This window comes from Gigantopelta aegis, chromosome 9 (assembly GCF_016097555.1).
Source record: "Gigantopelta aegis isolate Gae_Host chromosome 9, Gae_host_genome, whole genome shotgun sequence".
Classification (NCBI taxonomy): Eukaryota; Metazoa; Mollusca; class Gastropoda; order Neomphalida; family Peltospiridae; genus Gigantopelta; species Gigantopelta aegis.
Window position 1 is genome coordinate 56,296,052 of NC_054707.1, and position 27,736 is coordinate 56,323,787.

A 27,736-nucleotide genomic window follows, 5' to 3' on the forward strand; every position below is an offset into this window, starting at 1 on the left:
GTGTGACCGTGTCTAAACATTTAGAGAAGAAACCAATTCCGCCATACGTGCTACTCTTAGAGACTAGCCGCAGTTTAACACAGACCCGGTGACATACCACGACGTTTGATACTCCTGTCATGGAACATCACAGGATGGAACGGGAAATAGCCAGTCAGTCTAATAGTAGATACCGCACACGAGGTCTGCATATTCCTAGCACTTGTTGTACAGACATATTTATTCAGAGATCTACTGGGTCTGTATCTGAGTTGTTTACACCATGATACTAATGATAAAAACACTCCCCCCCCAAAAAAAAAGAAGAAAAAGAGACCGAGAAACCCCCTCCCCCAACCCCCGCCCCCCAAACACCATAAAAAACCCTACAAACCCAACCCCCAAACATCACACAGAAAAACCTCCCAACAAAAACAAAAACTAAAAGAAAAAAACAACAAACAAAACAAAGCAGTTGGTTCACGATTGGCTCATCAATAATTTGTGACATTATAACCAATCAAAAACATTAATCGGACTACTGGATCATACGATCACGAGCATTGACCCTGGGTACTACAGATTCTGAAATAAAGACCCACTTTACAGGTATCTGTACAACAAGTATAGTTCACGTTGTGTGTGATAATGTCAGGTGTACGCTCTATTTCAAAGCGGGACTTTGTTCCATGATAAGAAGTGGGTGCCGACCCGCGCGTGTTGGACAGAGGCGCGTCAGAACGGACACCAGATAGCGCCGCGACACCTCACACCTACTGACAGACAGCATGACGAAAGCTACAGCCGTCCTCCTCTTTACGTCGGTCCTGTGTTTACTGGCGGCGTGTGAGTACACCATTACTAATGAAATAACGTACAGAGTTAGGCGCAAATTACATGAACATTTTGTTCATAATTCATATGTATACGTGATCCGCAATGCGTAATCTGTAGCAATAACTTTTTCTTACACACTCGTTGGTGAGAACATAATGCGTTATTTTTAATAACACATACTTGTTTACATATGTACGTGTGTTAACAATTTCAAGACATACGACTGGCTGCTCCTAGGTGATGACCAGGTCACCAATGCCATAAAAAACAGCATGATCGAAATCGATTGCACTGTGACGTATAGTTAACCTGACAATCATTTGCCTGTGACGTAAGTAAAAGGGCTGTAAATAACGTTTAGTCGAAAAAGATGTTTTTTTAAAAGGATATGTATGAAATAAAATAATACATTCGTGTCCGTTAGATACCATTTATCTCACAACTCGTTGTTTAAAAACGTATCATACTCACTTTCGCTCCTTAGATACATTTTAAAACAACTCGTTGTAAGATAAATGGTATCTAACCACCACTCATGTATTATTCTCTATGTATACAAGTAGGTTGGGTAGATTCCATTGATGTGTCTTGGTCAATTACAAACACGTGTACGCATGAACGTATTACGGACAAATGAAATAACGTACAGTTAGTCTAGAAAAGTGATGAAATAACGTACTTGCAAAACAAGTGAAGAAATAACGTACCGAGTAAATCAGAAAAGTGATGAAATAACGCACTTAGTAAACTAGAAAAAAAGAGAAAAAACAGGTTTTATTAAACGACGCACTTAACACATTTTATTTACGGTTATATGGCGTCAGACATATAGATAAGGAACACACAGATATTGAGAGAGGAAACCCGCTGTCGCCTCTTCATGGGCTACTCTTTTCGATTAGCAGCAAGGGATCTTTTATATGCACCATTCCACAGACAGGATAGTACATACTACGGCCTTTGTTACACCAGTTGTGTAGCACTGGCTGGAACGAGATATTGCCCAATGGATCCACCGACGCTTAGTAAACTAGAAAAAATTATGAAATAACGCCTTGCGTATGCTAGAAAAGTGATGCCTTTCTTTGAAAAGTGAATCCCTCGACTACAACCCTATGGACTACTTAATATGTGAATCTCTATCCAAGAAAAGCAACAACAGAGTGTGGAAGTTACTGACAGAAGAACTTATTTCAAAACTTTGGGGTTGTTGGGTAGGTAATAGCCTTGGAAGACGTAACAAAGTACATTTGATCTTGGAAGAGAACACAATCGACCATTGATTTTAATACGTGAAGCAGACATTGAGCAACGTCTCAATGGGAATTTTCAATGTTTTGTCATAAATATTTGCACTGCTATTAGACTACAAAAAATGGGACCTATTTTCTATTAATCTATTATTTCGTCTAACTAGAAACTAATAACATTATATATAATATGTAGTTAATGGTAAACACCTCGCCTCTTTACATTGGTCTAATTCTAGCAGCTCATTAAGCAAATATTCTTACAGGGATTCATGGGTGTGCAAACGTACCGTGCGCAGACACAGATGACGACTTCCGGTGTTTCAATCGCACGGAGTGTTCCGGGTGTACTTTCGGCGCACACTGTATTCACCTAGGGGGAGGTCACCACCGCTGTGACTGCATCAACCCCTCCAACTCCAGAAACCTGCCTGCGGTAGACCTTGTTTAATACACAACCAGTGTAATAGGTAAAGTATATACCTTAATACTATGAAACATTCAATAATCAGACACCGACTTGTTTAGTGTATTAAGCATCGTAGGTACTGGTTTCGCATCCCTTTACCGGCTCCCACCCAGAGTCCCTACATTGACTTCTCTTTCCCCAACTAGTAACAACTAATCCACTATCCATGAGATAGCCGATGATTAATTCATCAATCTGCTCTAGTGAGGTCATTAAACAAACACAAATTGGAGGTACCAGATCTAATATTGTGAGAGTGAAAAGTTCGTTTATTTAAGTTCAGTTTGTAATAAGTTGTTAAGATAGGTCTCACTACGCAGATCACTTCCGGGTGAGAGTTTATTCATCACGGTCCACTATAGTTCCTAATTGTGACACAAGTTATGGTTCACATGTTCACTTCTAGGAAATGGTGAAGAATTAAAACAATATGTATGTGTAATGGTAAGCCTTCTGGCTGTATTTTGCCCATGCTATTTTGTAATATTGTGTATTGACCTTTTGGGACATGAGTGTATAGCGTAAGAAACAGTCGGAGTGAATTGGTTAATGAACCACCTGTTCGGACAGGTATTACAGCCAGATGCGATCATATAGCAAAATACTGAGACAGAAATGTTCTCAATTTTGGAGTGAAAATAAATGCTTATATAATGTATGTTCGCAAATGTGTATGTTGTTAGTGCCAACGAGAGCCCGTTCTATTGGCAAACGTCATTTGAAGTTGGGCAATTTAACATGGGTTTCAATGGCAGATGACATCTGTGTAGTGAGACCATATATCCCGGACATCAGCTAGTAATTTGAACATTTGTAATATTTCAATTTTTGCCAACAGATGAGGGTTTTTTTTCCTTGAATGATTCACTTTTTATCTTTATTAGATCAGTGACGTCCGACTTAATAATATGGGCTACGATATCGTAAAATCGCCGTATTTTATGGCATATGTCGTTCTGAAGGTCATAGCTTACGACTGTTTTACGATATCGTAGCTTCTACGATAGCTTCGAAAATATCTAGCCTGGTAACACACAGTTTAACTTTTAATCTTATTTTTGGAAAGTTTTGAAATATGCATGTATAAAATGTAATATTATTTATTTATTTTTTGAAATATTATTTATTTTTTATTAAACTTTTTTTTTCAGATTACTATGGATTGAAGGAAACGTCTAGTTATATAGTTCTGAGAAAAATAAATGTCATCGGTGTCAGTGGGTGTCTCAACAATTGCTCAACAATGTACGCCAGTCGTGTATATAATGTATCTGTATGTGTGTTTTTGTTTGTTTGTTTGTGTGTGTGTGTGTGTGCGTTTTTGTTTGTTTGTTTGTTTGTGTGTGTTTGTTTGTGTGTGTGTGTGTGTGTGTGTGTGTGTTTGTCCTGTGTTTACTCAACATTGCACGCTAGTCGTGTATAGAAACTGTATATAATGTATGTCAGTGGGTGTGGTTGATTGGCGATTTAAAACACAAAACAAAGCTCATGTAAATGGAAAACTTCAGCTGATATTTATGCATACCAGCCCCTGACATTGTCAATGCCCACTTATGTTTTAAAAATAAAGAAACATACAGGTGTTTTCACTCTCTTAAGAAGACTCATTTTAAATATTTTGAGGAAACTTTTTGTGTTACTTCCATAATAAAATGCCCCAAATTCCAAAACGTGCCTCCAGATTGTATGGTTTTTGTGCAATTTTAACATTGTTCACACCCATACAAACCACACCCAAGCGGGAGTTGGCGGATATGAGCATATATATATATATATATATATATATATATATATATATATATATATATATATATATATATATATATATATTTCTTTCACACTCGTGTAGGAGATAACCGTTGCGTATCAAAATCGTATACAACGTATGTTGGAGATCGTTTCTGAGAGGTCATGACCCAGTAACCAAAACGATCGTAAGTAGACATTCGAACTATTAAAGATGCACGGTGACACGTCACGTTGTTCAACTTGTATGCTACCCTCCGACCGTCTGATTATTCCACGTCGAATTCCCCTTTCTACCTTGGAAGAAATACTAAAGTTCCATCAAACAACTTTTCATGGTTTAAGCGCCAGCCAGTCGGAATAAATAAACGTAGCTCGATAATGAAGCGAATGTCAACAAATGCAGGTTTCGAACAGAAGCGATTCACCAACTATTCAGCCCGGAAGTTGGTACAAAATCTATCAAAGAAAAATATTCCGCCAACACAAATTATGCGGATACGTTCATAAACAACTCGTTGTAAGATAAATGGTATCAAAGAGAGAGAGAGAGAGAGAGAGAGAGAGAGAGAGAGAGAGAGAGAGAGAGAGAGAGAGAGAGAGAGAGAGAGTACGATATATATAAATGAAAGCGAGTGACGGTGGGCAGACTAAACTGTGACATGAAATTAATGCGAGTGGCCTCCCTTTCAAATATTACTTTCCTAACAACACACGTCCGTGTACTTTTTGGTTCAATCCAAATTACAGTTGTCTTCAATGAGATCAACTTACTAACATATCTGTGTACACATCAGTTAACCTGTTTAGTCCTTAGTGTTTTTGGTGAGATCAACTCGAAGCATATTTTACAGCGTTCAATTACGTAACGGGTATGATTACATAAATATGGTTCAACATAAGTATTATGTACCATTACAAAGTAAAGTAAAGTAAAGTTTGTTTTATTTAACGACGCCACTAGAGCACATTGATTGTTTATCTTATCATCGTCTATTGGACGTCAAACATATGGTCATTCTGACACTGTTTTAGAGGAAACCCGCTGTCGCCACATAGACTACTCTTTTATGACAAGCAGCAAGGGATATTTTATTTGCGCTTCCCACAGGCAGGATAGCACAAACCATGGCCTTTGTTGAACCAGTTATGGATCACTAGTCGGTGCAAGTGGTTTACACCTAACCATTGAGCCTTACGGAGGTACCATTACAACTGTATCTTCATAAGAATGTAGACATATTTCAAAATCATAACAAAAGAACAATTCACCCAACTAAGTTGCAGTGAACTTGAACAGTGAAATCAAAGAAACGGTCGACCTCAGGATTAGCGTGCTAAAACCCATTCACACGCGAAGTATCGTGTCGGCTTTTGTTAGGATAGCCAAAGACCCCGCAATCATCACGCGTGGCTAGCATCTTGTCAAATTATTGAACAATTAGTATGTCTCGTCTACAATGAATTGTGCTCCAGTTTACAATGAATTGTTTTCCAGTTGTGTTATATGTTAGAATTTTAATCTTTGTTTGTTTTGTTTTAATAACGTGGGACACATAGACAAAACATAGAAATAAATGCGTCATATTATTAATGCGAATAACACGAGCTCGCAGTTTTCGCATTACTCTTATGATCGCATTAATTTCAGGATCTACAGTATATATATATATATATATATATATATATATATATATATATCGAAACTTTGCTCATCAAACATTTCAAAAATACTCATTTGAATAAATGTTTAGCTACTAATATTTTTTTTTAAATAATCAGCTTGATTGAAAATTTATCCAGATTGGAAGTGCCCCACTTTTGTCACAAGTGAAACCTGGTGCCAAAATACCGACCCGTATTAACAGTTTACACACCTGATGAAAAACCAAATGTAATTTTCAAAAATAACTTCTTTGCTATCACTAATCTTAATAATTTACTGCATATTCCAAATAATTAGCCTTCAAACATGCATCTTTGCAAAGACCAGCGAACTGTTTCCCACCCACCCCAACAAAGTACACAAGGGAGCCAACTGTATAAGGATACCTAAGACATTAAAAATCATTCGAGAGGTTACCTCCCTTGGACTATGAGCTCAAACAACTCTGGATTTATTGCAAATAACAAAATAACATGTTATTCGTTCACAATGGTGAATAAATACTTCTGTCATACCACAACGACTTTTAATATAACCAAAGTCCCAGATTTAGTAAAACGTCACAATGTCAACAACACATACCACTTGAGTTTCAGCAATTCTGTATACTTATCTAAAATTATTCTTACTATTGCAATTAATTTAAATAATTGTGCCAATCATAATGTATTACATAATATATTAACTGAGACAGTGTGTCTATATGTGTGAGTATGTGTGTGTATGTATGTTTGTATTGATGTATGTATGTATGTATGTATGTATGTATGTATGTACGTCTATATATTGTGTGTATGTCGAGGTTGACTGTTACATACATATATATTAACGCACTGGCGCAGGGGATAATTAACTCCTTTCTGGTCTCACAAATTGCTCCATGCCGTTGCTGGGACTCTAACCTATGGCATCGAATCGCCCGCAAATTGCTGACTAACCACAATGCGTTCTGAGCTATCCAGACATCCATAAAAAGATGCTGTTTAAGTCAACCACATGCGGTCGATCCTGCTTACGTGCATGATAATGTATGTATGCATGCGTGCGTACGTGCGTGCGTGTGTACGTGCGTGCATGTGTATATAATATACGGTAGTACAGAACAAATGACACATTATAATTCAGATTATTTCGATCTCGTGGCGTTTAATTTTTAGTTTAGACTTGAGTGGGGTTTTTTTTGGCAATAGTCACAAAGTTGATACAGTAGTTATCTCCCCTTGATAACCATGCTATGTGAATTTCTGACTGATGTTTATGACCTTGACAATATCCATAGTAAGCAAACATTATCTTCTAGAATTGTATGAAGAAGGTTTTCGATCTGCTCGGGAGTTGCAAAAGTTAACTAAAGCCTCATTTATATGCCACATATTTGCCCATGGGAGTATTCTGCCCGCTGGGGTAAATCTGTCTCTTGGGGCAAAGTGTAAAATTATGTTGCGATTTTATGATTCGTAATGCATGTGTAGCATTCCATGACAGAATAGAACATGTACATGAATTCGCACAAACTATTAATTGGGATGTGACTTCATGGAAGAAAGCAGTATCTAGTGGAATTTAATCGTATCACAAACGCTTGATGATGCAGTGGGGAGAGAATTCTAGAATGACCAGACACTCTTTGTCAAAAACTTCATCTAGATTAGAATCATGAGTTCGGGAAACCCTGACCATAACACAGAATCTGTGTTATGTGCTTCATGGCTATGACGGTAGAATATGGGTACAGAGCAATGCTTACTGGACCAAAAACCCAGTATACTCAACCAACTAATTTCGAAGAGGACATATATATAATTATTTACTTTGGCCTTGGTGTTTTTCCTGTCCTGGACGGAGGAGCCGGCTGAGGTCGACATCTGTGCCCAGGATATGCTCTGAATGTGCACGTTAAACTCTCTGACCTAACCTGACCTGACTTGGGTTTTTTTTTGTCGTATTTACGAAACGTGCTTAAAATTAGTCACATTTGAATACCTTTCCAGAAAGAAAACTGAAACTATTTTATCATCATCTCCAAACTCTAAATTCCGAAGGCGTCTCTAAAGTTACCGAGTTTTTCTCTTAAAGGCGCAGGCCCTCGTTTCAATCCGCCAAAATGAACACTAAGTTTAGTTAATCTACTTACATATAACATATCTGAATAAGGTTATAACAGAAAAAAAAGATAAAGTCTGTGATGTTTAATGGGGACATACCATCTAAAATAATATTTACAACTTTTCTCGATAACCATTACTTCTCAGACGAACGTGCGTTTTTAGAATTATAAAAAATGCATTTTGGAGTATTACAAAAGCCTTGATGACCAGAACTACTTTAGGTGTACGAAAATTAATATTCTAAATAATAAAATGTAAGTACTTCTAATTTAAATGATCAAAAACAGCTTCAATAGTGAAAAATACGTCGTAGTGTTTAAAAACTAGGGTCTGTCACTTTAACTTTGAGTTGTTTCGAGTATTGCCTTCTCCCATTCTTCAGAACACATGTGGCTGCCATGGCATGCTTTTGCCGTAAACTATCAATCAGTGTCCAGACGAAACGATGGTTGTGACCCACAAGCTGTCTGAGACTAACCTTTCACGCCTCACAGATATGTTGGTTCTGCCATGATGGAACTCGTATGCATCCACCAATAGCAATCTGTGCCTGCCTGAAAGTACATGTTGTATAGATCATATTAAAGTAGCCCAGAACATTCTCTACATCCGGCAATCTGTGCCTGCCTGAAAGTACATGTTGTATAGAGCATATTAAAGTAGCCCAGAACATTCTCTACATCCGGCAGTCTGTGCCTGCCTGAAAGTACATGTTGTATAGATCATATTAAAGTAGCCCAGAACATTCTCTACATCCGGTAATCTGTGCCTGCCTGAAAGTACATGTTGTATAGAGCATATTAAAGTAGCCCAGAACATTCTCTACATCCGGTAATCTGTGCCTGCCTGAAAGTACATGTTGTATAGAGCATATTAAAGTAGCCCAGAACATTCTCTACATCCGGTAATCTGTGCCTGCCTGAAAGTACATGTTGTATAGAGCATATTAAAGTAGCCCAGAACATTCTCTACATCCGGTAGTCTGTGCCTGCCTGAAAGTACATGTTGTATAGAGCATATTAAAGTAGCCCAGAACATTCTCTACATCCGGTAGTCTGTGCCTGCCTGAAAGTACATGTTGTATAGAGCATATTAAAGTAGCACAGAACATTCTCTACATCCGGTAGTCTGTGCCTGCCTGAAAGTACATGTTGTATAGATCATATTAAAGTAGCACAGAACATTCTCTACATCCGGTAGTCTGTGCCTGCCTGAAAGTACATGTTGTATAGATCATATTAAAGTAGCCCAGAACATTCTCTACATCCGGCAGTCTGTGCCTGCCTGAAAGTACATGTTGTATAGATCATATTAACGTAGCCCAGAACATTCTCTACATCCGGCAGTCTGTGCCTGCCTGAAAGTACATGTTGTATAGATCATATTAAAGTAGCCCAGAACATTCTCTACATCCGGTAGTCTGTGCCTGCCTGAAAGTACATGTTGTATAGATCATATTAAAGTAGCCCAGAACATTCTCTACATCCGGCAGTCTGTGCCTGCCTGAAAGTACATGTTGTATAGATCATATTAAAGCAGCCCAGAACATTCTCTACATCCGGTAGTCTGTGCCTGCCTGAAAGTACATGTTGTATAGATCATATTAAAGTAGCCCAGAACATTCTCTACATCCGGTAGTCTGTGCCTGCCTGAAAGTACATGTTGTATAGAGCATATTAAAGTAGCCCAGAACATTCTCTACATCCGGTAGTCTGTGCCTGCCTGAAAGTACATGTTGTATAGATCATATTAAACTAGCCCAGAACATTCTCTACATCCGGTAGTCTGTGCCTGCCTGAAAGTACATGTTGTATAGATCATATTAAACTAGCCCAGAACATTCTCTACATCCGATAGTCTGTGACTGCCTGAAAGTACATGTTGTATAGATCATATTAAAGTAGCCCAGAACATTCTCTACATCCGGTAGTCTGTGCCTGCCTGAAAGTACATGTTGTATAGAGCATATTAAAGTAGCCCAGAACATTCTCTACATCCGGTAGTCTGTGCCTGCCTGAAAGTACACGTTGTATAGATGATATTAAAGTAGCCCAGAACATTCTGTACATCCGGTAGTCTGTGCCTGCTTGAAAGTACATGTTGTATAGATCGTATTAAACTAGCCCAGAACATTCTCTACATCCGGTAGTCTGTGCCTGCCTGAAAGTACATGTTGTATAGATCGTATTAAACTAGCCCAGAACATTCTCTACATCCGGCAGTCTGTGCCTGCCTGAAAGTACATTCGAGTATTGCCTTCTCCCATTCTTCAGAACACATGTGGCTGCCATGGCATGCTTTTGCCGTAAACTATCAATCAGTGTCCAGACGGAACGATGGTTGTGACCCACAAGCTGTCTGAGACTAACCTTTCACGCCTCACAGATATGTTGGTTCTGCCATGATGGAACTCGTATGCATCCACCAATAGCAATCTGTGCCTGCCTGAAAGTACAAGTTGTATAGATCATATTAAAGTAGCCCAGAACATTCTCTACATCCGGTAGTCTGTGACTGCCTGAAAGTACATGTTGTATAGAGCATATTAAAGTAGCCCAGAACATTCTCTACATCAGGTAGTCTGTGCCTGCCTGAAAGTACATGTTGTATAGATCATATTAAAGTAGCCCAGAACATTCTCTACATCCGGCAGTCTGTGCCTGCCTGAAAGTACATGTTGTATAGATCATATTAAAGTAGCCCAGAACATTCTCTACATCCGGCAGTCTGTGCCTGCCTGAAAGTACATGTTGTATAGATCATATTAAAGTAGCCCAGAACATTCTCTACATCCGGCAGTCTGTGCCTGCCTGAAAGTACATGTTGTATAGATCATATTAAAGTAGCCCAGAACATTCTCTACATCCGGTAATCTGTGCCTGCCTGAAAGTACATGTTGTATAGAGCATATTAAAGTAGCCCAGAACATTCTCTACATCCGGCAGTCTGTGCCTGCCTGAAAGTACATGTTGTATAGAGCATATTAAAGTAGCCCAGAACATTCTCTACATCCGGCAGTCTGTGCCTGCCTGAAAGTACATGTTGTATAGAGCATATTAAAGTAGCCCAGAACATTCTCTACATCCGGTAGTCTGTGCCTGCCTGAAAGTACATGTTGTATAGATCATATTAAAGTAGCCCAGAACATTCTCTACATCCGGCAGTCTGTGCCTGCCTGAAAGTACATGTTGTATAGATCATATTAAAGTAGCCCAGAACATTCTCTACATCCGGTAATCTGTGCCTGCCTGAAAGTACATGTTGTATAGAGCATATTAAAGTAGCCCAGAACATTCTCTACATCCGGCAGTCTGTGCCTGCCTGAAAGTACATGTTGTATAGAGCATATTAAAGTAGCCCAGAACATTCTCTACATCCGGCAGTCTGTGCCTGCCTGAAAGTACATGTTGTATAGAGCATATTAAAGTAGCCCAGAACATTCTCTACATCCGGTAGTCTGTGCCTGCCTGAAAGTACATGTTGTATAGATCATATTAAAGTAGCCCAGAACATTCTCTACATCCGGTAGTCTGTGCCTGCCTGAAAGTACATGTTGTATAGAGCATATTAAAGTAGCCCAGAACATTCTCTACATCCGGTAGTCTGTGCCTGCCTGAAAGTACATGTTGTATAGATCATATTAAAGTAGCCCAGAACATTCTCTACATCAGGTAGGTCTCGTTGAAAGGTCATTTTTATCCAACCAAACAATAAGCATATACAGTATCGTGTTCTGACTTCTTAGATTCGCATTTGTCCTGCATATAGTACTATTGGTAATTTAATAGCATACATAAATCCTGTTGAAAAGTCTGTGCTACTGCAATCTAATTAAAATTAGCTCCACTATTACATGTGGATCTAAAGACAGCCAGTTGGAGCTCATGTCCACCAATCAAAACCTTACTTGCAGAATCCTGCCAGTGATTTAAAACTAACAACACTGCGTAGTCCCCAATGTCCAGGTAACATTTCGTCTGTAAATAATAATTTAAATATTGACCAATCACACTTCGCCTTTTATAACGTTATTTGGGAGCATACAAATTCTAAAAATATTGGGCGAGTCTATTTTAGTGGCTGCAGTACAGCGAACCATACCAATACGTACGGGGTGGGTTATCAGTCTTCAATTTTACATTAAAAATTATTTATTTATTTATAAAATTAAAAAAAACTAAATCAGTCTTCAGTTTTACATTACAAATTATTTATTTTATAAAATAAAACATGTTTTAAGGCATTCGTAATTCACACGAAACATGTCGTATACCCTCAGGATAATTCGGAATGTTTTCAATTTATTTTTAAATCACTGGCAGGATTCTGCAAGTAAGGTTTTGATTGGTGGACATGAGCTCCAACTGACTGTCTTTAGATCCACATGTAATAGTGGAGCTAATTTTAATTAGATTGTTTGCTACTGCAGGGTTTATCATTTGTCCCTAGTTTGTAATTGCATAACAGCGTTTAAATGACATATTTGCCAACTTGGTTATGTTTGCCTACGGGAGTAACACAATTTGCTCCACCTCGAGACATGGAGCAAATTGCCACCCAGGGGGTAGGTTTACCATAGGGGTAAATGTGTTTCAAGCCATGTTTATATGCATTCGCTTAGCCCCGGTGGGTTTACTGCCCACCAGGGTATAAATACCACCCAGGGTATAGGGGCAAATATCGTACCATTTAGCATAGGGGTATTAGGGTATTTCATGAGTAAACACAACTGGGCAAAGGCCGTGGTATGTGCTTTCCTGTATGTGAGAAAGTGCATATAAAAGATCCCTTGCTGCATTAGAAAAAATGTAGCGAGTTTCCTCTGATGACTATGTGTCAGAATTACCAAATGTTTGACATCCTATAGCCTAGGATTGATTAATCAATGTGCTCTAGTGGTGTCGTTAAACACATTTTTTGTTTGTTTTAGTCCTGAAAATGGACCAGTATAGACGTAATATTAGAAGACGAAAAACACAACGTTTCATACAGACACTAACATTAGTTACAGAATCCTCTTTCCTATGAGAACGAAAACTATGGATGAAGGAACGGAGCAGAGCTTAGTTGCAAGATATTGCGCTAAAGACAATTGATGATGATCAATGGATGGAAAACTTTAGGATGTCCAAACTTATGTTTGTTTCAGTTTGTTAGCGATTATAGTCTCATTTACAGTTCATCAGATATGAGAGAAACTTTGACTGTAGATGACCGCGTTGCAGTGGATGTCCATTTCTTGGCTACAACAGTAGAATACAGAACTATCAGTAATCTGTTTGGAATAGACAGATCCACAGTCTGTGTCTGCACAGTGCTGCATACAATAGTAACATGTTTAACTGAAAAAGATGCCAACTGACAATGAGTAATTGTACTTTGTGTTACTTCATGAATAGCAAATTGCAAATAAAATGTTTAACTTTTGAAACTTATTGTTTTCATTATATCTATGTAGTTTAATGTTTAAAAATGCAATAGTACAGAGAAACAGGAAACAAAATAAGTATACCATGGATTTATCTTGGAATTTGATATACAACATGTATGAATCTCAAGTTAACAGTGTACGTCTTTAACAGTAAGAAACATGAATATGAAATTAAGACTTAATTACACTAAGTAGCAAGGGGTAAATGATTAAAAAGCGTTTATCCGGCTGTTTTTCCTACTGGGGAAGCTTTGCCCGAAGGGTTTTTCATATTTTCCCTACCCTGGGGCGAAGCAATACCCTGGTGGGTACGAGCATTTACATGACAAACTTTACCACTGATGACAAATATCACAACCAGGGTAAAAATACCCCATGGGTAAAAACGTTGCATATAAACGCTACATTTACCTCCCATGGGTATGTTTGCACCATTGGGTAACGTTTCCCCAGGAGTAGAGAGATGATTAAGCTATTCGACGCGACAATATAAATATAGTTTAAAGAAGATTGCAGCACGTAAAGGCATCGCGCGCTTGCCGTCGTATTCAGGACACCCACGCCGTGTTAACGTCAACAACTGTCATTGGATGTCATATTTTGCACTGCATCAACCAAACATGTCGGCAAAGCAAATTGCTATTAAAGCTGTGACTACAGGGATACCAGAGGTATCTGGATGGACAGACAGAATTCTACATAGATCTGGATATAAACGTTGCGTCCTAATAGAAATGTCACTGACAGCTGTTTTTATCAACAAAGGGTGGTTGTGTGGTGCACTCAGAATCAAACAGAAGATTGTTTTTTGATGTTAGTTTCATAGATGAGTCGAAAGTTGAAAAACAATCAAATATAACTTGTGGAGTGGAGCCATCATGGTAAGTGTACACGAATGGTCTCCACGTTATCTCCTGATATCATCGTTGGAGAGTGGTTCGTAAACTCGCCCTAACTCCGCTACTCAAAAGCACGGGTAAGATGGATTCAAACAAGTATTGTGAAATTCTCCAGCATAGCCTTGTTAACTTCAATAATACAGAAAGTGGCATTCCTTCTAGACCCAACAAGACAACACCAGCGTCCACACGCTTGCCTATACGATACGGTGACTAAAAGCTAATAATGTGACTGATAAATCATGTCCTGTAGTATCATCTGATCTAAATCCTAGATAGAAAATGAGTAACAAATCATCACAATTGCACCAGTGGTAGAGAATCAGGTTCCAAACATGAGCTGACGTACCTCAAAAGTGTCTAGACAGTTTAATAGACAGTATGCCACAAACGTATTTGACAATGCTTGGAAAAAAATGGCGCACTGAAAGAGATTGAATTTATTTCATTCCCCATGGTGTTATGTGCGTGTATATTCGTGTGTGCGCGCGTTTGTGTATGTACTACATCTTTGTGTGATTGTATATCTTGGTGTGTTGGGACTACGTAAACTGATTTGTTATAATGTATGCTTGTGCACCTATTAAACAAATCAATACAAAACAGTAATTTAATCAGGATTGTAAATACATATCTACTGTTAGGACCAGAACAAGGAAATCATCTAACACATAATGTAAAGACGGTGGAAATCAAAGTCACGTTTTTGACCACGAAATTCAACTTTTTGATAAATTCTTATTTTGAAATGTACTTCATTTCATAAAAAAATACCTATTATTCCAGAGTGAATTGAATTTCTTATTTAATACAGCCTCTAATATTTTCATTTCAATCTATATCTGTGCTTATATACACATAGCTCTCCTGGGCACATATGCGATTTGTCTGTCCTGAACATGAGTTAATGGTTAGTTGTTTGTGGTTAGTGAGCGAGAAGATCCAGTGCATATCCACCTCAGGGCAAGCTACATCACCGATGCCATTTCATTTCATTTATATTTATTTCCGTGCTTCTATCCAATTCACGCTGTGCCAGACACATACCTCAGCTATATGGGCTGTCTGTGCAAGACAGTGGGTTAGTGGTTAGTAGTTAATGGATAGTGAGACAGCAAGACAGTGAGCTGGCTTACTCCTACCCACTGAGTCGTTAAACCCGCTTTGGATGGGGATCAGAGTACCTACCAACCTTATTGTCCATTGACATAACCACTACGCCATATATCCCAATTAAGAAAGACAATCTTTAACAATACAGACAAGATCGTCACATCGCCTTTGACAGCCTAGCGCATGACACTTACAAAATGTGACTTGACTTAGGAGTTTTACGTGCGCGTTCAGAACAAGCTGTTGTAGCATACTCCTGCCATGTGCGCAAGTGTTGGCTCACGCCAATTCTTCCGTCCAGGACAGAAAAGGCACAAAACGCACATTGGGAATCTCTTATTGACCTCTCCGCCAATCGTGGCTACTGAACTACCACCGAGCAACCAGTAGCTGTTGACTTCTGCAACTGGCGTGTGTGCGTCGCGTGCAGCCACGTGGGATTTGGCGCCAGTCAAAGTCACATCGATTGAAATTGTCTCAATGGTTGTGAGCTGAATTCTAGTTTGACCAGTCGTAATGCTATGTGTGCTCGTGGGATTAACACGTTCTTCTGTTCACTTCCATCATCGAAATCACAATCTGCATGGTAGGCAGGTTTCTTCAATATAGATTCAATCAGTGTGTAAGTATGTTTTCCTGAAATATAATTTTTTATCAATTCAAACAGCATGGTAGGCATGCTTGTTCAATATAGGTTCAATCAGTTGTAAGTATGCTTTTCTACAATACATTTTCTATCAGTTCAAACAACATTATATGTTATTTTCTCTATAGTATAAAGTGTATTAATTTAAACATCATGGTAGGTATGTTTTTTTTCAATGTAAATTCAATCATTTGTAAGTATACTTTTCTATATTATAGTTTCAAAGAACATTATAGGTTAATTTCTCTATACTATGAAGTAATATATTACTTTAAACAATATGACAGGAATGTTCCCATAATACAAAACTTATAAATACAAGAAACATTGTAGGCATATTTTTTTCTGTAAGATAAATTTTATTAATTAAAACAATATTGCATCTGTTTCTGTAACAATTTGTAAACTAATATACCAAACAACATTATAGACATAGTTTTCAATGAGATAGAGTGCCTTTTCTAATACAGACCAGTGTTCGAGATTAACGATATCCCGATATCCTGGGGATACCAGAATTTAATTTTGGATACCAGACTTCAATAACCCAGTATCCCACCAGGATACTAATGTAATGTAACATTGTTGTCGGGTTTTTTAATCGCCGAAACAATGAACGTCGGTCATTTACTGAAGTTAGGTAACAGTATTTTCGAGCTCGTATCCAGTGTAATGCTATGCCGTAACAGTATCTCCCCCAGCTCATACGCAGTCTAATGCTACACTGGAGCAATAGCGAGGTAGCAATAGACTGGAAACCGTTAAGTCGCTATTGTTTTTGTTGCAGGTTTCCTCCCTTCAAATTTTATTTGAGATATTGATTCCACATATGCAGGAAATTGATACAGGTAGGTTTATCATTAGTAATGTCAGAAACAAATGCAGCAAATCTTTCTGCAGATTCTGTTTAATTGCCAATTTCACAAATTCCACGATTTCGATTGCGGCGTAGCAATAGACTGGGAACGAGAACAGTGTCGTCTAAGTTTGTTACGATGTTATTTATGAATTTCATTTAAGCGGGATACTAAATTCTCAGGTGGGATACCAGATTTTGAAATGTTAGTATCCAGTTGGGATACTGGCCCACATTTTAAATCTCGAACACTGCAGACCATTAAATACATGTATAAAAAGGCGAAATATTAGAACATTTTGATATTAGGAAATGTTCTGATACCGATTTTTAAAGTCATGCAACAAAAGTGTAGAGCCTCTTATGGCTACCGCCCGACTTCAGTATTCTATTTATCTAAAAACCGATCCAGTGAAAAACCAAATTAAATCTAAGATCAATCAAGTGAACTTATTAAAGTACTCAAACGATGATAAATACAGTCAACCATAGAACAAAAACTAAGGCCAAAAGGCAGTGAACTACAGAACTAAAACTATGACTAATCTGGTGAACTACAGAACTAAAACTATGACTAATCTGGTGAACTACAGAACTAAAGCAAATACCAATCCAGTGAACTATAGAACTAAATCTAATACCAATCCAGTGAACTACAGAACTAAAACTAAGACCAATCCAGTGAACTACAGAACTAAATCTAATACTAATCCAATGAACTATAGGACTAAACCTAATACCAATCCAGTGAACTATAGAACTAAACCTAATACCAATCCAATGAACTACAGAACTAAACCTAATACCAATCCAATGAACTACAGAACTAAAGCAAATACCAATCTGGTGAACTACAGAACTAAAACTATGACCAATCCAATGAACTACAGAACTAAAGCAAATACCAATCCAGTGAACTACAGGACAACCTAATACCAATCCAGTGAACTACAGAACTAAATCTAATACCAATCCAATGAACTATAGGACTAAACCTAATACCAATCCAGTGAACTATAGAACTAAACCTAATACCAATCCAATGAACTACAGGACTAAACCTAATACCAATCCAATGAACTATAGGACTAAACCTAATACCAATCCAGTGAACTACAGAACTAAATCTAATACCAATCCAATGAACTATAGGACTAAACCTAATACCAATCCAGTGAACTATAGAACTAAACCTAATACCAATCCAATGAACTACAGGACTAAACCTAATACCAATCCAATGAACTACAGAACTAAAACTATGACCAATCCAGTGAACTATAGAACTAAACCCAATACCAATCCAATGAACTATAGAACTAAACCTAATACCAATCCAGTGAACTATAGAGCAAAACCTAATACCAATCCAATGAACTAGAGAGCAAAACCTAATACCAATCCAATGAACTAGAGAGCAAAACATAATACCAATCCAATGAACTATATAACTAAAACTAACATCAATCCAATGAACTATATAACTAAAACCAACATCAATCCAATGAACTATATAAATAAAATAAAGACCAATGAAGTGAATTATAGAACTAAACCTAATACCAATCCAATGAACTACAGAACTAAAACTATGACCAATCTAGTGAACTATAGAACTAAAACTATGACCATTCTAGTGAACTACAGAACTAAAACTATGACCAATCTAGTGAACTACAGAACTAAAACTATGACCAATCTAGTGAACTACATAACTAAAACTATGACCAATCTAGTGAACTACAGAACTAAAACTCTGACAAAGCCAGTGAACTATAGAACTAAAACTATGACCAATCTAGTGAACTACAGAACTAAAACTATGACGCAACTATTGAACTACAGAACTAAAAGTATGACCAATCTATTAAACTACAGAACTAAAACTATCGCCAATCCAGTGAACTACAGAACTAAAACTAAGACCAATCCAGTGAACTACAGAACTAAAACTATGACCAATGTAGTGAATTATAGAACTAAAACTATGACCAATCTAGTGAATTATAGAACTAAAACTAAGACCAATCGAGTGAAGTACAGAACTAAAACTATGACCAATCTAGTGAATTATAGAACTAAAACTATGACCAATCCAGTGAACTACATAACTAAAACTATGACCAATCCAGTGAACTTTAGAACTAAAACTATGACCAATCTAGTGAATTACAGAAGTAAAACTATGACCAATCCAGTGAACTACAGAACTAAAACTATGACCAATCTAGTGAATTATAGAACTAAGACCAATCCAATGAACTACAGAACTAAAACTATGACCAATCTAGTGAACTACAGAACTAAAACTAAGACCAATCTAGTGAACTATAGAACTAAAACTATGACCAATCTAGTGAACTACAGAACTAAAACTAAGACCAATCCAGTGAACTACAGAACTAAAACTATGACCAATCTAGTGAACTACAGAACTAAAACTAAGACCAATCCAGTGAACTACAGAACTAAAACTAAGACCAATCTAGTGAACTACAGAACTAAAACTATCGCCAATCCAGTGAACTACAGAACTAAAACTACGACCAATCTAGTGAACTACAGACTAAAACTATGACCAATCTGGTGAACTACAGAACTAAAACTAAGACCAATCCAGTGAACTACAGAACTAAAACTACGACCAATCTAGTGAACTACAGAACTAAAACTATGACCAATCTAGTGAACTACAGAACCATGATTAAGATCAATTCAGGGCAGTGAAACTAAAACTGAAACCATCGTGATGTAGATATTCTGGTATACATACGACAGTGTAATTACATTCTAATATGTTCTATAATCATAGTCATTGTTTGCTGTTAGTGTTGATGTGATCCCTTATCTCGTTTAATCAGTATATTTATCTCGGTATACTTGATTTACACAATGGAATTACCCGACATAAACGTGGGTGTTTGGAAGTTGTCCTCCCGTTACCACGGAGAACACTGGCAATATTTACCTTCAACAAGAACTGAACGACAACAGCGTATTGCATGATTTGACCAATTAGATATCACAAAAGTCATCAGCGTTTTAAATGACAGCTGTCAATCATCGCCGTCTCCAAGAGAACTGTGTGTTGATGACGGAACTGTACCAGTCACAATGTTCACAATCTACGCTGACGAGGGAACTGTACCATTTGCAGTGTTCTCTATTGATTGCAAGTGTCCGCCCTCGAACCTAGAACTAGTTATTTCAATCACTGTGCCTAGCACGACGAGGCCGCGAGTCTGTGACGGACATTCGGGATAATATGTTGATACGATCAAACAATATTGTCGGTAATTACTATTGACTTTGTTCGTCTCTAGTAGCCGGCTCTTTCTCAACACACAGAGACGTGATTAACATGAACTAGAAATTTTAAAAATGTCACAGATGTAGCTAGCGTCACATGAACGATGCGTATTTAATAACTCCGATATTACATGGTTACGGTGTGCTTGTTTTTCGTGTTAGTCGTAAGACGCACGCGGACCAAGTTGACTGATGTTATAAATAAACGACATCGACCAGTGTGCTCCTGAAAGGTCTTCGTGACTGCAGAATATAGATCTACATTTATCACATAATTATACTATTATAACCGTGACGTAAGCGCATGTATTAATTATGAAATTCCATTCTCTATATAATGTCATCAGGACCTTGTTGCACTGAACAGTTGTAGCTGCGATTGATTGCGGTGACTTACGTTGAGGTTTATGGCGGACAATCGATATCTGAAGCGATAATTGCCGAATGCATAATGCATGAGTTATCTCCCATATTTTAAGGTGAAGGTCGAATGGTCGAGTTTAATAAAATATATTATTTGTATATTAGATCAGTTTTGACACAAATGCGTTTATGCAGCTCTTAGAAAACTATAAAATCATCATCTGATTTTTATTTGACATCTACATAAGTGAATTACAACTGCCTCGGACTTATTGCATATCATCCAGCGTGAAATCGAACAGGGGTCACAACACGGCTCTGATGTTTGCGAATGGGGAAGGGTGGGTAATAGTATTATTGTATTTTTTTAATTGTGTCCCAGCAGGCATGGGCAAATGTAGGATATTTGTAGGGAGGGGTATAACGCTTTAACATGTAATATTTATTTGGTAATTTTCCACAGAAATATCAACCTGACCATTGTATACATGTCCCTCACTAAAAGCCAATAACTGTAATAGTATTATATTCATTCACTTCTAATTTCGGAGCGATGTTCACCTCATTCACCCTCCCCTTGGATCCACGATTGTAGTCCCTTGAATTGATGGCAGTTCTTATGGTTAAACTGATACAATAAACTGAACTGAACTGAACTTAATTTACCTCGCGAACATTTCTAGTATAAAATAATTTTTATCACAGGGAGAAGATTGGGGTCATGGCAAACCAAGTCACGTCTTTTTTCCCTCCATCTTATATATTGGTTTGCTTTACAGCCTAAACAGGAGTGTTTGCTTGGAACCCTTCCCCCATAAAATCCTGGCTTTGAGAGAGCAGACGCGGATCCAGAGAAGGGGGGTTCGAGGGGTCAGGACCCCCCCCCCCCCCCCAAGTGAGTGAATGAATGAATGCATATTTAACGACATCCAGCACGAAAATACATTGGCTATTGGATGTCAAACTATGGTAAAAAGATTACAAAAGTATCCACATCATCAATTTAAAAATTCAATAATCGAGTTATAACAGTATAAAGAGTTGTGAATTTATTTTTTAATAAATTAACATTTATGATAAAAACCGGTATCTCTAATTTTAAGACAAGTTCTGGGTGGAATCGAAAACACTCCACCACACTTCGACCCCCAAACACGTCTTCTCTTGTTGGCGTAAAATGACTACACTCCACCAAAATGTGACGCACCGTCAGCAAACACTGACAGTGTTCACACTGAAATGGAGGGTCCTTCTTCAGAATAAATGATTATATCAGATATGTATGGCTGATGCGAGTACGATACATAACCTGTAGGAGGACTGCCAATCTCCCATGACTGGCTTGACAGAATGATATTTGTTCGCAACTACACCGTTCCAATCATCTTGCAAAGTCGAAAAGATATAATATCTGGCATGATGAATCTCATTCCATCCATCATTACTAAATCAGATATCACCGACCTTCCTGCAACTGCAGAGACGTTACAGACATACTGTGATGAGTTACCCCGCTTCAAGTCTATGCACAGAACTGGAAATATAGCGGGGAAGATGGGTCAATGTGGAGGATCCACCCAAATCCCTACTCATGGCTTTGAATGCGTGTGGCAGAGACATGTACTCAAACCTATACACACTCCTCCAGATAGCCTGTGCCATTCCTGTGACCGGCTGTGAGTCTGAAAGGGGGCTCTAGCCCCAATAATTCTGAATAAAAAATATTATTGGTAGTACATCTTAAGACAGAGATGAATTTTACTTATACAATGCAGGGAATTACATTTCAGGACATCTAATTTTCAAACGTTTATTGGGTATCATACCCCCAAACCCTCTAGAAACTTTGCTTTGCGCCCTCGATCTTAGTCAGCCCCCCTCCAAAAAAACAAAAGAAGAAAAAAAACAAAAAAAAACAAAACAAAAGTCAACTTGCTTTCGTCGTGCCTGTGTTGGACAAGTTGGAGGTTAAAATGGATTAGTTTCAGTCACTGTACAGTGCATTTTTGTCCTTCAGATAGCAGTAAAATACGGCAAATACAATATGATATTAAAGAAACATTCCTGAGTTTGCTGCATTGTAAGATGTTTGCGACTAATAAAATATTTCTACGATTAAACTTGCATATTAAATATATTTTCTTGTTTAGAATATCAATGTCTGTATATTCAATGTATTTCTGGTCGTCTTAATACTTGTAACAAGCCCGAACTGGAATTTGTCTTCAAATAATTTCGTACGTACGAAAAAATTATATTTTTGGAAATAAAATGAAATTTAACCTAGTACAAATATTAGAACGATCAGAAACACGTTTAATATACAGCCACTAATATTTTATTTTAGTTGATAACATCTTAAAAAGTACAGCAAACTCAGGAATGTCCCTTTAAAATAGTTTTCTTCTGGGGTAACATGCCTCTTGAAAAAATTTCATTTAATTAGTTGCATATGACAACCCCCCTCCCCGCACAAAACATTCTGGATCTGCGCCTGGAGAGTTAACGTGATAATTTCGTGTGCATTTTCAAATTTCATTAGAGCATGATCCCTATACGCACACTGGCATACCTAAATGACAGATCTTTTACCCCACACTATTTTTTATATTTGTCTGCCACCCTATAACACGACTGTGTCATACACAGTGTAGATGCCTTAACCAATGTGGGTACCCCCAATATAGGCTATAACCCTGGTTAGGCCATTGCCTACGTACCCCCATCTCCGAATTAACGGCCCTGATAAACAAACAAACAAACACTTACCTCTGTTGAAATATCCACTCAGCACTTGTAGAAAATATTTGAACAGAACAAAATACATTCGTTAGCTGTCGCCATTAGGTAGAATTATATCCATGCGCAAATGTTTTACATTTATACACATTTAAAATAAATATGTTTATAAATACCAAATAGTGATTCTTCTCGTTCATTTCTGAACTTAAACTATATTCAGAAAAATGTACGTAGAATCGCTTCGATATCAATAAGCTTATTAAAACTGCATAGCATTGTTGACGTCACATAAACGGAATGTTCCGTTGTGTTCCGTTGATGTGACGTCAACAATGATTTTACGTAATAATATGGTTATTGTTATTGATTCTAGAAATGTGTATAAACGGAAAATATCTGTGCATGGATATAATTCTACCTAATGACGACAGCTAACGGTTGTTGTTTTGTTCTGTTGCAAGTGTTCTACAAGTGTTCCGTGGATATTTCGACATGGGTAAGTGTTTATCAAACTACATCGCCCAATTTTTGTAAAAAAAAAAATATTATTATTATTTATTTTATTTTTTTACATCGAACGCAGGGCCGTAGCTAGCGACGAGGGTGGAGGGGGGAATAATAAAAACTTAAATAAAATCTTAAAAAGAGTTTTAAGTATGTAAGCTCCCGGAACCCCGTTCGTTCCAAGAATCATCTGCCCGCTCCCCCTATGTGACGGCACATGCTCTTATCTTTTCGCCTGTGGCGATGTTAATTGTTTTAGAGGGCCGTGTGCAGCTTGGTTACGTAATACCCCCGCGCGACAGTGGTAGTCCTGCGTCCCAATATGCAATTAGACCAAGTGGGCACAGTGGTTACGTAATACCTCCGGTAGTTCGGTTTACGACCTGGGTATTTCTAGCGACCTGGCGACGGTCTGTCTGGCCATCTAAGAAAATATACCGTTTCTGGGAGTTGTGGAAATATCACATGATAGGTGAGGTACCGCGTTGTGCCCCCAGGCGATATTCGCTGTCTCCGGACTAGTCTGAGATTTTTGAATAAATAGATAGGATTTTAGATATATCGAGGAGAAACATTGGAAGTATCCAGGGGAACAGACGTTGTCCAACTGAACGAACTATATTAGTTCAGATCCGGACTTTGTAACTATATATATTTCTGCTCTGTTGTATAACCTTGCTGTGATTGATGTGACTTTAAATATTCTAATACTGTATTATACCATTATTCTTTAGACAGTGTCTCCGGTAATCTGACGAAGTAAATTGTAGGCTTCACTGTTCTAATATTTTTATACGAGTATTTGGGAAGATAAAGCTTAGCCGGTCATCCTAGAGGACCTAGGTAAACTGTAGGTTATTGTCTTTATTGTGATATGTACCAGTATTAATTCTGCATTACAAGGTTACTGAATGAGTATTTAAGGGTTAACTAAAAATTAACCAGTTAGGAATAGAGTTGTAATTCCGTTATTAATTAAGTTCCCCTGGCAGCGTTTCTCAATTATCACCCGTGTGTGGGTTGTATCACGGTGAAGTGATTAGAATATTGTGTAAATTAGACACCTAGTGATTAACTAATTAAGTGATTAGGGTTGTTATTATATTGTTGTTATTAATTAACTACTGCGGTAAGTACATTTGTCAGCGTTAGAGTTAATACAGATTCCAAAGTGTATTGTGTTTTGTTTTCTAGTGAACTAAACGTGCTACATATATATATTTATATCAGATCTTATCTCTGATTACTCCTAGAGCCGGGCCACTCGGGTATTAGCCTGCCCGATACAGAGAGATCTAATAGATATACAGTTAGGAGAGATATTTGGATACTCGTGTTTTATTCAGTTACGGGTATTATAGGATCCCCGTGACACCCCACAAAATAAAAAAAGTGTTGAGTTCGTCGTTAAATAATACATTTCCTCCCCCCACCCACCCCCCCCCCCCCCCCCCGACAAAAATCCTAACTACGTCCCTGGAACGCTGAGGTTTTTTTTTTTAAAAGGGTATTTTTAGATCACATTACGCCTATTTGATACTCTTCTACACAGGCTACTCGTTAGAAAATGGGTAGGCTACATTCATTGTTTTCTGACTGAGATATACTAAAAAGACGCATTTGCAGAAGATGTGTTGGGGGTTGAATTTTTTTTATTTTTTTTTCGAAGGAGAACGACCCGACCCCTTCCCAAAAAAACTTCGCCCGCCAGTCTAGACCCCAAAGTTTCCTGCACGCGCGTCTGCTAAACCGATGGATTTTTAAGGAGAATATTTACTAATGTGACCCCCAAAAAAGACATTAGACAAAAAGAGCAAAAATCATGACAGAAAAAAGCGCTATATTATTGGATCTGGTCATAGGGCTTTACGTGCACATTCAGAGCAAGCTGTTGTAGCGCACGCTACATTGGATCTCGTTGACGCGGTCTTTTTATACATCAGCCAAAAATTACGATAGCAATTACCGCTCACCATGCACAGCGAAATTACACCACAAACACCGAGCATGTGTTGAGATCGAGCTATAAACACTGTGCCATGTACCTTTCGTCAATACTTTGTCGGATGTACAACAGCTTTAATATTGTTGTCATAGCAGAACATAAAAAAAAACCTTATTGGTAATCTTTCAAATATTCTCATCACTTTACAGTGGCGGATCCAGAAAATCCATTGGGGGGGGGGGGATGACATGAAGCGGAATGCCAATGGAACTTTGGGGGAGGTTTGGAGGGGATCGTAAAAAAGAAGAAAATTAATATATAATAAAATTATAACTGTCGCGAAATTTAGGATGGTGGGCCCCTGTCCCCCTAGATCCGCCTCTGCTTTAGTTTTCCCTTTACCATAGTTTGACACCCAATAGCCGATGTATTTTTCGTGCTGGGATGTCGTTTATCATTCATTCATTCATTCATTCATTCATTTATCATTCTTTCAAATATTCACACGCGATGCGGAACTTAACAAGTGGTAAAGCGCTCGCTTGGTGCGCGGTCGGTTTGGGATCGATCAGTCAGTTTCTAATTGGGCTATTTCTCGTTATAGCTGGAGTACTCCGACTGTAAGAGAGCAAGACAGACATTTGGATGGTTATGACGCTCGCATTACAGTCAGACACCAAGATATGTAATTTTCTTTCATTCGCTACCCACCAAAGAGTAGTCAAAGATTCCCGCTCTAATGCCACAACAATCCTATGTTTGACATCAAATACCTTTACAACGATCATTTTCGAGTTCCTAGATTAAAAAAAAAAAAATCCCCCATATATTAATCACTAATGCACACACTACAAAAAGAGACACGACAGCACCCACATTCAGCTAAGCTTCGGGAAACTCCGACAGCAGTTTTTTAAGGTCGCCGACCTATATCGTGACGTAGCATCACCTGATCGCCCACTCGGTGATTCCGTCTTTCAGTGCCCTAAATGCCCACCTATTGTTTAAGAATAAAGAAAGATACAGGTATTTTATTCTCAAGAAAATTACAAAACGGGTCATAATTATAAAGAGGACTTATTTTAAATACTTTTACTTTAAGTTAAATGTTTGTGTCACTTTCATAATAATGGGTCCAAAATGATTTTGGGTGCATTTTTGACAATGTTCACATCCACACAAACCATACCCAAGCGTGAGTTAGCTATTAATTTTTTCACAAAATCAGCTTGCTTGAAAATTACCGAAAACTATCACGCCCCACTTTTGTCACAAGGAAAACCCGATCTATGAACACAAAAGTCTCATTACAGCTAAACCGTTTGCACTGCTGGTGACAAAACAATTGGCATTTTTTAAAATGAACTCTTTGGCTATCACTAAGCTTAAGAATTTACTTCCTATTCCAAATAATTAGCCTTCAAACATGGATCTGTGCAAAACCAAAAAGCCAATCTGATTAAAATTAGCTCTACTGGGTCTACATGTAATAGTGGAGTTAATTTTAATTTTAAAAGCGAACTCCGAATTCTCAAGGGAGCTAACTGTATACTGCTACCTGTGACTACTCTGTAGTGGGCAGCGATTGCGAAAAAAGTACATAGCTTGGTCTCTGACTGTAATGAGAGCGTCATAACCGTCAAGACAAGACAAGAAGACAAGAATTTATTTACACTTGGGCCGTTGCACAACGGCATAGGAGAAATATATACATATACAATTAATAAGATTCACGTGACAAGATGGTTGATAAACATATACAAAAAAGTAAAGTTTGTTTTATTAAACGACGCCACTAGAGCACATTGATTTTTTTTTTATCTTATCATCGGCTATTGGACGTCAAACATATGGTCATTCTGACACTGGTTTT

General features: G+C 37.9%; 1 protein-coding gene and 2 long non-coding RNA genes across 4 annotated transcripts in view; 2 read left to right on the forward strand and 1 right to left on the reverse strand.

Annotated features, from left to right (window-relative positions):
* Positions 1–420: 420 nt before the first annotated feature.
* Positions 421–3,752, forward strand: LOC121382368. The gene is made up of 3 exons (XR_005959158.1): positions 421–825; positions 2,333–2,536; positions 3,687–3,752. It is a non-coding gene; the product is annotated as an uncharacterized LOC121382368 (long non-coding RNA).
* Positions 3,753–6,822: 3,070 nt separating this feature from the next.
* Positions 6,823–23,678, reverse strand: LOC121381898. The gene is made up of 3 exons (XR_005959090.1): positions 23,442–23,678; positions 10,425–10,500; positions 6,823–8,609 (listed from the first exon to the last, which is right to left on the reverse strand). It is a non-coding gene; the product is annotated as an uncharacterized LOC121381898 (long non-coding RNA).
* Positions 23,679–23,798: 120 nt separating this feature from the next.
* The window catches only part of LOC121382056, a 116,827-nt gene continuing 112,889 nt past the window's right edge, over positions 23,799–27,736 (forward strand). For both annotated transcript variants that reach the window (XM_041511533.1, XM_041511536.1), the window contains exon 1: positions 23,799–23,910. The gene's annotated coding sequence lies outside the window, so the exon portion shown is untranslated. The remainder of the gene's footprint in view (positions 23,911–27,736) is intronic.